Raw genomic sequence first — 16,726 nt, 5'->3', positions numbered from 1 at the left:
ATACCACTTTGTTTATATTACATTGTGAGGAAACAAGAATTTCACATAAATTAGTATTACAGGAAAAAGAGGTTTATCTTCTTTAAAATTCATAAATGTTCTTCCAGTATTATCTAATCTGGATTTATGTATTTATCTACCTTTCAATATATTTTCCTCTTTCTCAAAACCAAGAGTTTTGGTTTTTTTTAACATGATTTAACTTCTGTATGAATTTCATTCAAGGCATATTTACCGAGCCTGCCCATGTATAGAAGGAACTCTCCCTATTCTGAGGGGCTGCTTTTGCAGCCTAGAGTGGAAGAGAGAAGCATGCATGCAAACACATTTTCATTTTGAAGCCCCATCATCTACATTTATTTTTGTGATGGTGTATTACTGTTCATCGTCCCTCCACCCCCATATGTTCCTGTCCCTGTGAGGCCAGGAACCATGTCTGATTCCCTTGTTGACCAGCAGTGACCATAGTACCAGAAACATAGCACAACTGGTTCTCAGTAAATATTCTGAATGAATAAATGAATTAGATAAATATTGTTAATTCTGCACCTGATGCAGAATTGTCTTTTTTCTATAAGTCTCATTTTTCTCTAGTGTGGTCTAGTAAAAAAACACAGACTTGGAACCAGAATACCTAGGATCAAATCCTGACTTTGCCAGTTCCTAACCTTGGGAAAGTTAATACTCACTTCCTTATTCGTAGAGTAACAGTAGTGTTTGCCTCATAAACTTGTTGTATGTATTAAATGAGTTTCTGTTTTCAAAGTGTTTATTATCTAGTAAGCCCCATATAAAAATTAAAAGGTCTGCCAAGGAAGATCTAACTGGATTAGTTAATTACTATTATCCCACTTTGGGCAGGGAGTTAATAGAGTTAGTTTCTCCCATGGGGTTAATCTTCTGTGGGTCTAAAGGGTAAATTCAGATGATCCAGAACATTGAAGGTTATTCAAGAAGACTTCATTCTTGAAAAACCATCTTTAAGGCGAATCACAAAAGGGAGCGGTGAATGACCATGCCTAGAAGGTATTATCCTAAGAAAACTGAAATGAAGAGAAGCTAAATAGATTACACACACACACACACATGCACGTTCCTCGGCCCTCAATGCACACACACGTGCAGGTGCATGTCCCAGGGGCAGAGCCAGCATTTGAATCACGGCCCCTGTCTCGAAAAACTACATTATTTGCAGAACTTCTGGCCAAACATATTAATAAACAACTATCATGTTCATTATCAATCGAATGCTCATTATATATATATATGTATATATATACATATATATATATAAAATCAAAGGGCATTAGTGAATTTTAGTGATTTGTGCAGGTTGCAAGACACAAAAATCATGAAAACAAGTCTCCTATCTCACCAATTTTTGTTTTTTATTTTCATAAAAACGACGACGACCAGCAACCTTGTTTCTCCTGTTACCCATAATTTTATGACCCTAAATTACCCAGCCTGCATCAAGGTCACAACTGTATTTCATAGCTAAGTGAAACTTCCACTCAAAATTTAGTGAAGCGTCTAGAGTTTGAAGGTCAGTAGAACACCCCAAAACTTGCAGGTGAGCAAAAATTGCTGAAATTTAACATTGTTAGGGTTATAATTCCTCTTCTTGATTTTTCCATATGTTTTATGGCCACCATGTACAGTTTTTATGTTGTTGTTTTTCTTTCTTTCATTTTTTTAAAATATCGAATAGTAATGATGGATGCATCTGGCATTGCTAATGAGTTCTATATATGTCTGGTGCTTAACATGATGAAAAATAATCCTGAGACAGTATATTTTCCATCAATGTGACATCCAGCTTCTTATTATAGATCACTGTTTCCATTTATCTATCTGTCATGTTTAAACTAATTCATTCATTAATTCAACAAACTTTTATGGGCAAAATAATATATGCCAGATACTGTGCTAGGCATTGGAATCATAAATTTGAGTCATAAACATCCCCTTAATTAAAAAAGCTCAGAGTCTAGGATGAGAAACACTAGTGTCCAAAGTTGTATGCATTATTAAAAAAAAATTTCTCTGTAGAGTCTGAGGCTATATTCTCTACTGTGTGGCATATATGCTATAAGTTATGATATAAACTTTAATTCCACTGACATTTTATGTGTTTACTTTAAAAGTTTAAGAATTTATTTTTTCCCCCAAAGGCAGGAAGAGAGATTCATCACTAGGAAATAAAAATGTCTTTAATTTATACAGGTATGAGTGATTCTAAAATGGAGTCACTAAAATGGAAACTCTGTAAGTGTAGACTTTCCCCAGGTGGGAGCGGGGGTGGGGGTGGAAGGGTGTTGGGGGGGGTGTCTATTTATCCATAGGTGCTTAAAATATATCACCTGACTCATAAAAATTGTGCAATCAATATTTGTTGAATGAAGGAACTCACTATGCACTATTGACCTAGTTGTTTAACCTCGCTGAAGAGAGAATGCGACTGTTTTCTTGCTCTCCGCTTGGGCTATTGGATGATGTCAGAGGACATGATACAGCCTCACAGGCTGACGCCTCTAGACATTCATGGTGTGTGGTCTCTGCTGTGCCGTGGGCAGTACGCATTAGCCAGTCTCCTTCCCTCGTCCAGTAATCTCAACTGTTGTCCATGTCCCGTCCCTTCTGCATTCCTGCGGTGACACACTCTTTCCCCATTCTTCATCTGCATATGGTGGGAAACAAGTCTTATCTCCCAGGGAAGGGCAACCTTCCTCCTCTGTGCTCTGGTCCATACCTCCCACTTCCCCTGCTTGGGATGCACCCCATGATCCCCTCCTCTGTTAGAAGCTGGTTCCTTCCAACAACATTTAAACAACTTAAAATCCACCTCCTTTGTTAAACAAATGAAGGAAAGGGTTGGGGGGAGTGGGAGTACTCCTTCAGAAACTTCTCATTCCCCTTCAGCTAATTATTTTTCCTCCTTCCTGAATGAACACATATGTCTTAATTTTCTGGCCCTTCTTCCTGACCTCTTGCTTCTGAATGCACTTCAATCTGGCCTCCCTTTCATTTTCCCCTTAAAGGTCCTCAGCTAGTTCACCTGTAGTCTCTGGTGGTTAGGGATAATCAATATGTTTCAGTCCTCAGTCTACCTGACCTTTCTACCCCTCTCTCTTGACCTAGAAAAGTCCCCCTCTTCATAGTTCCAGCTCTGTCCCTGGTTCAAGTTAGTTGGCTTTGCTGGCTGTTCTTCCAATATCCACCCCTTGTATATAGAGCATCCTCTGGCTTCTGCCCTAAGTCTTCTAACTTCCTCACCCTACACGCTTCATATGCAATCTTGCCCACATTCATAGTTTCATTTTATCACTTATTTCTCTATCCCCAAATTCTCTTGTGAGTTTCAGGCCTATGTAGCAAACATTTCAGAGGCAAACTCTCCTCAAAAGACCTATGGTCCCCTAGAATAAACATGTAGGACTATTACGACCTATTCCCTCAAAGGTAGGTGTCCTTTGGGCCTCAGATTATCTTAGAATAATTTGAATACCAATTGGCAAAATCCTAAGAGAAGTTTCCTAGAACATGGTATCTCTTCACTCTTAAAGAGAGTTAAGTAATATCTTGGCCCAAGTGCAATTTAGAAAAAGGTGTTTGTGCAAAGATTGTAGAAGCAAATTTCCAGAAATGCTGCTTAATTTCATTTCTTTCACCAGCTAACTCTATAACTGTATGGAGGAGACATGTCAATAAATAGTGCTCCAAAATTTCATTTATGGTTACAGAGGACATCCTTGTGAACACTATAATATATTTAGCTAATCTCCATGTTAAAAATGTATGTCATTTCCAGAAGCTCAAGTTAAAAAAAAAAAAAAAATCCCAGTACGAACATCTTTGCTGCACTTGGGCAACTCTTTTCTTGGAACGCGCTCCTAGGGGTGTGAAAGTTTTGCCACAGAGCACATATGGTTCTCAAAGCCCTGTGTGTGTCAACAAGGTGTCCTCAGAGACGTTGCAGCCGTGCATGTTCATGTCACCAGTGCAGAAGAGGGAGCGGGCCTGCTCCCCCAGAGTGGGTATTGCTCTATCTCTTCACACAGCTCCATGTGTTATCCACTCGTGTGGGGAACCATTCCAGTTTCCCAGAGCTCCTCACAATGTCAGCTGTTCAAAACTAATCATGGTATTTTAAGTGTCCCGTGACTACTGCCAAGTACGACAGAACCCTATTCTTGTTCTAAATCCAATTTCCCTTTAAAAAAAAAAATGTTGACGAAAGTGGGTGTTGACAGCACCGTCAAACTGGGTCATCATGTAAGGACTGAGCTCTCTACAACCATTCATGGTCTTTTTTTCCATCCTCTACCTTCTGACATCGACTTTTTTTTAACCCAAAGTGCTACATTCAAGTTAAACAGTCAATTCTAAAAGCATATTTAGAGAAATCTTACTCCCTATGTACTTAAAATGAGTATCTACTGTGTGATTCAAATAACTTGAAAAATTAGCCAGGATGAGACATCCAGAAAGAAACATCAGACAGAAAACAATTAGCCTTGCTCCTCCAGCAGGCGAGAGAATATTGTGGCTTTAATTTTTCTTTTGATTCTATTTAATTCCCTTTCATGGGCAATTATCCTATTAAATTGGCTCTTTTGTTTTGGCATAAGTAACTAAACTCTTAGAGATCAAAGATTGCCTCCTTCAAGAGCAAAATTTAGCTCTGTGCATTTTTTCCCCCAGGATTTCTCAGGCTTCAGAGGTCTAGTAGAAGTAAGTGCACTCCAGGCTTTTCTTGGGACCAGACTCCCAGAGACCCTGGGGAGCAAACTCTAAGGATTTAGGCCAGGAGGCTGTTAATTGAGCACTTACTACCTGACTAAGACTGAGAGCTTAGAGGATCATTCATTATCCAAAACAAAATAAAACTTAAAAGACAGAAACAAAAAGACACAGTTGGGCTAATATACACAATGGTGTACAGAGAAAATATCAGAGTTCTTTGGAATCAGACAGATCTGGGTTCAGTAAGAGACGGTAGCCATTGTCATCATAGCTGAATAGTTTGTTATTTTGGAGACTATTTCTAAGGGGTTGGGTGCTGCTGTTACTGTACTTGTGGTAGGCAGATCCTTCTCAGGTGTCTGGCATGCCCACACACATATAGGAGATAATGCAGCTGGGCCAAGGAGCCTTGAGGGTTTCAGGAATCAGGCACTGGAACTGGACCTCAAGTAGCAACTGATATGGTATCTTTGGGGAAGGCACCTGGCCAGAGCTAGAAAGGAGGTCTCAACCCATATAGGGAAACCAGGTGTCAGTGAAACCAGCTCCACTCTGGTGTTGGATTGCTGATGGGAAGATAATAGGATTCTTTCAAAGCAACGTAAATTTGTGCCAATGGGAGTTAAGAATTTCACAGTTGGGCTTCAGAGATCTATGAATCTGTATATAGCAACACAAAAAGCAATTTTTCTAGGGAAAGAGTTAACTACTTTATGATATTCTCACAGGAGTCCATGGTCCCCAACTAGTGAAACCAAATGCTTGAACTAGAGGATATTCTTCATGCATTAAAATAGAAACTGGCACAGAGTCAGATTCAATGAGATATTTTGAAATTTCACACTGCATGGAGGGAGCGGGTAAGATTTTACAGGCCACAAACAAGCAGAGGGAATTTAAGGAACTGCTAAAAGGCACTCAGAACCCTTTAGGAGGGACAATTACTCGACCTAATTACTAAAAGAATGCCTCTGTGACTCTCAAAGTGTTTGCCACTGCCCATCTCATTGGATACATCACCTTAAACACGCAGAACATAATTGCTATTAAATGAATGGAAGGCTGCGTGGGTGATGACAGAGCATAATTAATAGGATGTTGGAATGGAAAAGCAGCTTTTCAAAGTTAAAATGTGCAGCCTGTTGTCAGCTGCCTCCATCTCATTTCCGCAGACCAGCATCACTCAAATCCTATTCACCCCAACTTTTGCTGTTTCGCTTACTTTGCAAATAGGTCACTATGGATTAAGAACACGACCTAAGTGAGGAGTTGCCCCACAGAAGCAGACAGAAATAAGCAAACAGATATTCCACAGAAGGAAAGAAGGGGATATATTAATTCAAACAAAATCTTTTTTAAAAAGTAATGTTCTGGGCTGCCTGGGTGGCTCAGAGGGTTAAGCCTCTGCTTTCAGCTCAGGTCATGATCTCAGGGTCTTGGGATCGAGTCCCGCATCAGGCTCTCTGCTTGGCAGGGAGCCTGCTCCGTCCTCTCTCTCTCTAGTTGTGATCTCACTCTTTCAAATAAGTGAAAATCTTTTTTAAAAAATTAAAAAAAAAGTAATGTTCTGAGGTCATTTAATGTGGAAAGAGAGATTCCTGTGCAATTCAGTATATCTTCAGGACATAATTATAGAACAAGCTGTAAATTCTTGGAATTTGTCTCTAAAACTAAGGGCTTTGGCTCTTCTGAGCATTTGGACATTTTGGGTAGATGAATACATGTCTCCTAACCTCTCCAGGTGTATTGTTTTCTTCATGGCTAATTTCAAATATATAAAGTGATATTATGTGGACAGGGGACAGAAATTTTCTGTGTTGCTTAAGAATTAAGAGAGGATACGAGTTATCAGAAAGCAGATTTTAGTGGATGGAATTAGAGGGTATTGTGCTTAGTGAAATAAATCAATTAGTTATCAAATGATTTCAAATTCAAGTTATCAAATGATATCAAATCAATTATCATATGATTTCACTCATATGTGGAATTTAAGAAACAAAACAGAGGAGCATACAGGAAGAGAGGGAAAAATAAAACAAGAGGAAATCAGAGAGGGAGAAATACCAGAAAAGACTTCTCATCATAGGAAACAAACTGAGGGCTGCGGGAGGGGGCATGCGGTAACTGGGTGATGGGCATTAAGGAGGGTATATGATGTAATGAATGAACACTGGGTATTACATGCAACTGATGAATCACTGAACTCTACCTCTGTTAATGTTAATTAATTGATTTGTGTAAAAAATAAACTAAAGAGAATAAAAGAAAGAAAAAAGAAAGCAGATTTTATTTGAATATAAGAAAGTAGTTTTTACTAATTTACACTAACTTGCTGGAAAACAAGCTAGTTTCTAAAATAGTGGGCTCATAGTTTGCAAAGGTGTTCCAACAAGGCGTGACAACTCTTCGGGGATGTTGTAAAAGTGATTTTTGCATTGCATTTGAATTTAAAATAGCAAAACAGATCCAGATTCTGTGATTGAAGAGGTTTGTTCAAGCAAGTACAAGAGCATCTCCTTATCAAGCCTTGTAAAATTGCATGTTTAGCTTTAATACCCATGTGTTCCTCCTGTTGGGTGATTCCTGCCTGCTGAGAAGGCTGGTAGAAGGGAGGAGTGGTTTTGAAGATCATCAGCAGGATGGCCACTTCATAAGGAAGATCTCAATGACACAGAGGCTTCTACTTCTGCACCTTGCCCTGGTCAATCTTCAGGGTCCAGTAGAGATGAGATGGGATGGAACATGTAAGTGGAGATCTGAGATTCTAGCTAATAAGAAAAACAAATAAAAAACAATAATGACTCATGCTTTAGAGTTTATCAGAAACTCTAAAGGGAATGATGGAGAACCACAAAACACCACAAAACACCCCCACCATGGTTAAAATGGAAGATTGGAGCTTGGGTTGACAGGAGCCCAACAATCCAGGATGTGTCAGCCTCTGAAAACCTGAGAGTTGGTGGAATGGATACACCAGGATGGGTGACTCTGACAGTACAAAAAGGGAGGTCTCTCTAATGGTAGAAATTTCTGACCCTGTAGCAGAAGTGCAGCAACTTTTCAGAAGATCCTCTTGTCCTGCCCGTAAACCACACAATGTTAGTGACTCTTAAAAAAAAATGCTCTCTCTTCCTTTTTAACCTCTGTATTCCTAGATCGACTCCCTTATTCCCTTCACAGAATAATACTGAATTCATCCATCAGGCTGTGATGTTGCCATACTTGGAATAGTCCATGCACAGCTGATCATTCAAAAACTTCATACATAATCTTCCCTTTTGCCTGGAACTCTACCTCCACATCACCACCGCAAGCAGAACTATCAGGATTATACACTGCCATGATCAGCTTCCTTTCTGAGATGGTAACTTCTCACTCTGCCTTATGATTATAGGTTAATCTGTGCTCTCACCCATGCACTAGAAGCTTCAAAAAAGCAGGGTCTAATGTATACATCGCTGTATCTGTAGTGCCTGGAATATGCCTGTCACATAGTAATTGTTAAGAAAATAATTCTGACTAAATGAACAAGGGAGAGAGCAAAGTTCTTTTTTGAGAGGTGCACAGCGTTCTTTCCTCCTGACTGTTGGTACTAGCTTCCTGTCTGTGCAGATGGCATCCTTTGAGAAAAGAGAGGCAGAAAAAGGCATTTCCCTTACTGGTGGCCTGGAAAACTCTGGTCAAACCCAGCATCAGAAACATGAACCTTCTTCCACATTTTCCTCCAGGCAATGGTGTCAGCTGATGGACAGCAGAAATAAGGCAATGAGCTTTTGCAAGCACAGGACTTACTAACTTTGCTAATGTTAACTGTAATCAGCTCAAGAAACCACAGAACTTCTCCAGAAGTTCTCAAATATCCTTGAACTTAAATGTTTCCGAAATAGAAATTAAACTAAATCAAATCAAATGAGAAAAAAAAAAGCCATTCCCTTTTCATTGCTACCTGTTTTCACTCCACACAGGTTCTCGCTTAAATTAGATGTGCCCAGGTGCCTCTTTGCATCCCCAGATCATATTGGAGAAGTAAAGACTTGAACATCTTAAGCTACTTTCATTTGGCACTTGCAAAGTCTTTCCTTTCTAGCTGGCTTTGTCCCCAAATTTTCCAAGGCTATCATTTGTATGGTATTAAAATTCTACATAGATCCAATCATATGATCTCCCTGATATGAGGAATTTGAGAGGCAGACCTGGGTGTTTGAGGGGTACAAAAGGAAAAAATGAAACAAGATGAGATAGGGAGGGAGACAAACCATAAGAGACTCTTAATCTCACAAAACAAACTGAGGATTGCGGAGGCGGGTTGGGGGTAGGGAGAGGGTGGTGGGGTTATGGATTTGGGGGAGGGTATGTACTATGATGAGTGCTGTGAAGCATGTAAGCCTGATGATTCACAGACCTGTGCCCCTTGGGCAAATAATACATTATGCGTTAATAAAAATAATTAATTAAAAAATTCTACATAGATAAAAAAAATTCTACACAGATCCAGATATCACTTCATATTCTATCATATGGACAGCCATAGATGTTAAACTGAGTCATCTAATTTATTCTTTCCCATGTGTCTTGGGGTCTATTTCTTTCTTTTTGTGTACATAAGGCAAATTGGTTGGGTCAACATTTTTCTAAAGTATGAATTGAATTTGGTCATTCTGATACATTTGTCAATTTTACTTCTACCCATTTTACTTCCACAAAGGTTCGCAAGTGCTAGTGCATGATACAGTTCTTACTAGCCCATGAAAAATGAGAATAACACGGATAAATATGTGTATATGTGTGTGTGTGTGTGTGTGTGTGTGTGCGCGCGCGCGCGCACGCGTGCTCTGTAGGTGCTTTAAATTTGTCAATGGTCTATTTTTTTTTTTTTTTTACATTGGAGATGACCTTTCCTGCTTTTCAAATTGTGGTCCTCAATTGTCTTGTCTGTTATGTAATGCAATTATGGTTTTAGTAGATGGAAGTAATTTTTAAAAATATCTTTACATAGAAAAAAATATTTGGCAGTTTTGTCTCGGTTTTTTGTTGTTGTTGTTGTTGTTACTTTGTTAAAATTCTATTGATTGAGAAATCCCAAACAGGAAAGCTATAACAATATCACTGTTAATTTCAAGAACTATAGGACAACTAAATCACAGATCTGAGGGAGGACTCTCCAATATCTGCTGATCACACCATCAACAGAAAAGAAAGTGAGGCCCAGCTTGGGGGAGCCCCATGCTCAGAGGTAGCTGTAAGAAAAAATATCAGAGCAGAGACGTGAAACTCCAATATTCTGGGTCAGTGGCCTTTCTCCACTTCCCCACAGCACCTCCTACTTTACTTGTTTATTTGTTTGTTGTTCTGCTTTTTATTGATGTGTAGTTGATGTACAATGATATGTTTCAGGGGTACAACATAGTGACTCAACATTTATATACAACACCAAGTGATGGCCATGACTGATGCAGCTACCATTTTCCCTGACAAAAGTGTTACCTTGGCAGGGGAATGTAGTGGAGTCATCCTGTCTTGTTTCTTCATGTTTAGAACTGCATTTTCTTGAAATCTCCAAGGGTTCATATTCAATATTTCCAGGGTGAGAAAAATTGCAAGTATCTGGCAAAGGGGCACCTCTTTCCCTGGAACTGAATGCATAATTGAGGATTTCACACTTGCACATTATTCAGTCTTAATCTTCAGTGAACTTAGTAAAATATTGTTTTGATCGGGATAGGTTGGCATATTGTTCTATGACTTCCCAACCATAATTAGATTCCTCGGGCACCACAGGAGTTCTAATTGCAAGGGCAGAGCAATTTCCAACTCAGCCATTCATGTTGTCCATGTTGAAAGCCTTCAAGGAACAAAAAAAAAAAAAAAAAAAAAAAAAAAGAAAGAAAGAAAGAAAGAAAGAAAAAAGAAAAAGAAAAAGTCTTTTCTAGGTGAATTGCAAAAGCTGACACAATGTCATCGCTTTTCCTCCCATAATTTCCAGAAGGACCTGAGCAGCCCACACAGTTTTCTATCAGTCCTCTCTTAAAGGTTTCGGGAATAACACATTATCAGTAAGTTTTAAAAAACTGCTGGAGACCCTAAAGTAGTGGATTGGATTTCCAAAGAAAAGAGGAGATGACATAAGTCAGGATAATATCGTGTATTTTCTAATCTCAGAGTTTGACTGGACTTAAGGGTTTGGTTCAAGGCATGGTCCACTGAGAGGTTTTTCATGGAATCTTAATACTTAAATTTAATCTTCTCAACCACACAGAAGTTTGACTAAAGATAACAGCATGGCAGTCTCGTCTCCTGGGGTCTGCTACTGTTTTGCCATTGCCAACTTGGTTTTCTTGAACAGGCACTTTGTTTTTCTATACCTCTGTACTTTCATGCATTGAAAGTAAGGAGTGAAAATACTGGCCTAACTCACAGGATTCTGTGTTGATAAGACAATGTTAGATATGGGGGCATACTATATAAGTGAAAATGCCACCAGGAGGCACCTGGCTGGCTCAGTCAGTAGAGCATGTCACTCTTGAATCTGGGGTTGTAGGTAGGAGCCTACAGTAGAGATCACTTAAAACCCCACCTGAATGCAAGGTGGTAAAATTATAGTAATAAGAAAAAGCTTATCCAGAGCGCACTGTGTGCCAAGTAATTAAATGCTTCATGCATTCTAATGCCTTTATTCCCCACAATACCCAGTGGATTGGGGACTGTGATTGTCCCAGGTTTATAAATGAGGAACTTGGCAATAGAGAGGAAAAATTCCTTGTCCAAAATTACACAGTTGGTCAGTAGAATTTGGTTTTGAACCGGAACTGTCTGTACCCAGATCCATCATCTTCGCTGGTATGTTATATGGCTCCTAATATAGACATTGGTGACTGATGGAAAGAAAGGGATGCCTGAATGGGAATGGTACTTTAGACTAATAAGGAAGAACATTTGTGTTGCCATGAGTTGAAGTGTGTCCCCTTAGAAGTTATATGTTGAATTCCTAACTGCCAATACCTTGGAATGTGACCTATTTTGAAATAGGGCGATTGCAGAGGTAAGTGGTTAAAGATGAGGTCATCATGAAGTGGTATGGACCGCTAGCCCAATAAAACTGGTATTTTTATAAAAAGGAGAAATTTGGAGATACACACACACACACACACACACACACACACATAGAATACCACATGAAGACTGGAGGTTAACTGCCACATGCCAAGGAACCAACAGAGGCTAGGTGGGACCTGGAACACATCCTTCCCTAGAACCCACAGAGGTCTTATGGCAGATGCCACAATCTCAGATGTCTGGCCTCCAGAACTGCTAAACAATATTCAGCTTGTGATACTTCTGTATGGCCGCTCTAGAAAACTCACTAAAGCATATGTGCATATGGTTTATGAGAATCAACTTTGTGAGAATCACCCTTTGAAAATCCATAGAGGGAGGGACATTTGTAGGGTGTGTATGGGTCTGAGTGCAGTTCAGCCCAAACAGAGTGGACAGGAGGCCATTAATGTCCTCTGACAGTGACTCTGTGCTCTCCTCAGTCCAGCTGTGAAAGCAAAACCTAGTGTTATCCATGAAGTCACAATGAGGACACTTAGCATTAGCGTAGGGAAAGCTAAGAGGACCCAAAATTTGGGTTCTCTTCTTTTTTTTTTTTAAAGATTTTATTTATTTATTTGACAGAGAGAAATCACAAGTAGATGGAGAGCCAGGCAGAGAGAGAGAGAGAGGGAAGCAGGCTCCCTGCTGAGCAGAGAGCCCGATGTGGGACTCGATCCCAGGACCCCAAGATCATGACCTGAGCCGAAGGCAGCAGCTCAACCCACTGAGCCACCCAGGCGCCCTGGGTTCTCTTCTTAACCAATATAATTTCCCCCTGACTTCTTAGTTTTCATCATACATTCAAAGACATTACTTTGCTCAGGGACCTCTGCAGCCATCTTATCTGGGCTGATCTATGTAATGCTGGAGTTTCTCAGGCTTCGTTCCAGGATAGGTAAATTTTCATTGTATGAACTTCCTGGTGACTGTCTTCTTCTATGGTTTAAATGACCTCTTCAGATACCACTCACACACAGTAGTAGTTAAAACTCTTTAATTTTGCCTGTCTTTGTGAGCTTGAGGGTAAATTTCTTGACTCTTCTGTGTCTCATTTTTTTCATTTGTGCATTCTTTACAAATTTGGGGGGAATAATTGAGTGAAGTATTACATAATTCACATATTACAAAATATAATGCAGAAGTATTATGATAAAAAACTATATAGAGGAGAATAATCATGTATTCATAGAGTTTAAAAGCTGAGAGTAAGCATAGACAAATATATAAATCATATATATGCAAATATGTGTTAAGAAATAGGAAAAGAATTACGCAAGAGCAACAGAGTGTCACGTGTGGGAAGTGTTGGCTAGGGTGCTTATGGAGAGTCTTTCTGATAAGAATCTAGGTGAGAAAACCTCATGGCACAGAAGATACATCCCCTCAATGGGCTGTCTTGTGACTGTAGAAGGACTAGAGAGGGGCATTCTAAACTGTTGGTTCCAGCATCCAGGTAGTTTTTAAATGCAACAAAACTGATTGCTTGGCACCAATTAAACAGCTTCTGTTTTAGCCTGGTTGTCTGAAAAACAGCGGAGCTAGGTACGGCTTCCGGATAAGCTGCTTGCTGTTTTCTCAAGGCAAATTCAGGGCGTAGGAAGCTGCAGTTCATTGGAACAGTCCTGCCTATTGGGGTGGAAGAGTCGAGAAAGGATTTTTCAGGTTGTTTTCTGAAGTCTCCCACTAGCTACCATTCATTTTTCCATTTTGATTGCTCATACTGTTTCTTTCTTTCCTTTTTCCTGCTCCAATCTTGCCGTCTATTTTCATGATACTTTGAAAAGTCTAGCTTTTGGTTTAGTTGATCACCTCTTCTGTGTTTTCCTTATAGACAGAGACATTAGTTTCTACTCAGAGTTTTATTTCCTTTTTTCTATTTTCTTTGGCCTTATTTTCTTACTGTTGTTGGTTCTCATTTTAAGTTCTTTGTCCAACGTTTAGCTTGCTAATATTCAATCTTTTAGTCAAACATTTGTGTTTTCTAATAGATTTTTTTTTTTTTTGGTTCCTAGAAATTATTCTCAAGTGCTTCTTTTTGTTTTAAGTCTGTTTCTAAATGTAGCTTTCTGCTTTTTTTCTGGCAACATATTTCATTATCGTTAGAGAATGTTGCCCAAAAGAGATTATTTTTTGTACTTGTCAAGAATTTGTGGCCAATTTCTGTTCCTTTTCTTTTAAAGGTTTTATTTATTTATTTGACAGAGAGAGTGAGAGAGGGAACAGAAGCAGGGGGAGTGGGAGTGGGAGAGGGAGAGGGAGAAGCAGGTTTCCTGTTGAGGAGGGAGCCCAATGCAGGGCTTGATCCCAGAACCCTGGGATCATGACTTGAGCCAAAGGCAGATGCTTAAAACTACCAAGCCACCCAGGCAATGCACGTTTTTTATTTTTTTCTTCCTTCCTTTCTTTCTTTCTCTCCCAATCTTCCTTTCTTTTTTCTTTTAATAAATCTTTCAACATTGTTAGAAGCAGCTGCTGAATCCAAAATCATAGAATTGATTTTGTCTGTATTGTGCCTGTTTCATTTGTTTAGACTACAAAGAATTCTCAGCTTGAGCAGGAAAGTCTGACATAGCCATGCCAATTTGTCCATTTCTACAGCTTTCAAGATGTGTTTCTTCACTTCACCTGAAGACTGTAGGTTGACAAGTTTCAAAACCTGTTAATTGGTTTATTATGGGCAACAGCCTTTGGGGATCTCATTTGCATGTTTCTGTGAATTTTTCTAGTGTTCAGGTCTTTAATACAAAATTAAATATTATCTTGACCATAGATTTTGTCTGCTCCCATCCCCATATGTTTAATTGGATCAGATTACAAAGAAAAAATATATCTATAAATATTTCTTGAAAACTAAGCTGTCAGGAAGGGGTTGCTTATTTGTTTTGTGGAAGCTTTTAGTAAACGTAGTTTTTGCGTGTGTAATGCCAGAAGCTCCAAGTGGGTTCTAAGTTGCCCTCTGAAAATGGCCTGTTGTATTTCTAGTGTGTATTAGGGAGTGAGGATTACTGGTCAGTTTATAATATCACTGCAGAAGAGCTGTTGTCTTAGAGACTTGCAGGAAATATCCCAAACACAGACCAAGAAGATGGTGGTCTGTATGAGTCAGAAGAAGGACTTTAAGAAAATTTAGTTTCAATGACAAAATAATGGACATTTTAGTTCAATTTTAGGCACCGTTCTGGATGTTGAAAATGGAGCAGTGAACCAACACAAACAGACATATTTGTTAGGTGGGAATAAGTGCCAAAGTAAGTAATAAAAAGAGTGAAAGAGACAGAGATCGACAAGGTGATGTTTAGGAAAGTCTTCATTATAAAGATGACACTTGAGCAGAGGTCTGAATAAAATTTGAAAATCCCAATGTGCTGAGGGATTCTAGAACATTAAACGTAAACTCATGAAAGCTCTCTGCATTAATTGTGCTTTGCCCTCTATCTAATGCAAGCTGATAGGGTGAGGCCATACCTGTGCCAGGCAGACCCAGGACAGAGGAGCAGAAATCTGGCCACCGAGAGCATCTGTGCACATGCTGGTGGTGCTTTCCCTGCCTCCCTATCAGCATTAGCCCTGAAGTACATTTTATTCATGCAGATTACTTTTGTAATATTGTCAAAAACTTCTGTAAATGTTGCACTCATTCTGCTTTCCCATTACCTCTTTCCAGATCATTTCTTACTTGTTTATGCTATATCCAAAATTACCTTCATTCTTGTGTTTGTCTGTTCATGCTGCTGTAACAAAACACCAGATGGGTGCCTGGGTGGCTCAGTTGGTTAAACAACTGCCTTTGGCTCAGGTCATGATCCTAGAGTCCCAGGAACAAGTCCCACATCAGGCTTTCAGCTCCCTGGAGAGTCTGCTTCTCCCTCTGACTTTCTCCCCTTTCACAGTCTCACTGTCTCTCTCTCTCAAATAAATACATAAAATCTTTAAAAACAAACAAACAAACAAATAAACAACAACAACAAAAACACCATAGACTGGGTGACTTATAAAGAATAAGATTTTATATTTCACAGGTCTGGAGGCTGGAAGTCATAGATCAAGACAATGCTGGCAGATTCAGTGTCTGGTGAGGTCCACTTCCTGGTTGACCATCTTGTCTTCTCCGTGTCCTAATGTGGTAGAAAAGGCGAGGGAGCTCCCTTCTTTTAGGGCACAGTGCATTCATAAGCCTCCATCCTCATAACCTAATCACTTCCCAATGGCCCCACCTCATTGGGAATTAGGTTTCAACACATGGGCAAATAAACATTTAATTTCTAGCGATGGTATTGTTCTGAGTTCTTCTTACCCACTTCCTTGTTTGAAGCAACTACAAGCCAACTGGAAGCAAACTCTTAATCATAAAATGTTGTGTGAAGGGCCTGGAAGAAGGGGAGTCTTTTCTAATAGGAGGGGGCACAGGAAAATAATACACTCTACACTAATCAGATGGCCAGGAATCTTCTGACTTGTCTCCCTGTCTCTAACAAGACCCAGCACAGTGCCTGGCACCTTCTTGATGCTGAACAAAGACTCTGAGCTCCAGTTCACAGTAGATCCCTAATTCCCTAGCAACAAATTAGACCAGGGTAGTTGATTTTTCAACCTGTCAGAACCCAAGGTGCAAAGTAGACTGAAGCTGTCATTCAACAAACATGGTTTTCTTAAGGAATCTCCAAAGAACCTGATGACATACACCAATGGACTCACTTTCTAAATTAATGCCACACATCATAAGTGATATATGTGTGCTCAGGACCATGAAAACTGATACCAAGTGCCTTGGGTTAGAAGGCTGAGTCACACATGTAAAATGTCGACACAGAATTCCCTGAAAATTCCCCTCTTAATGCACATGCCTTAGCTCATTAATATCTAAGAATACAGGTGAGGCCTGAGA

This window comes from Mustela nivalis, assembly GCF_964662115.1.
Source record: "Mustela nivalis genome assembly, chromosome: 2".
NCBI lineage: Eukaryota > Metazoa > Chordata > Mammalia > Carnivora > Mustelidae > Mustela > Mustela nivalis.
This window is presented reverse-complemented; position numbering follows the sequence as displayed.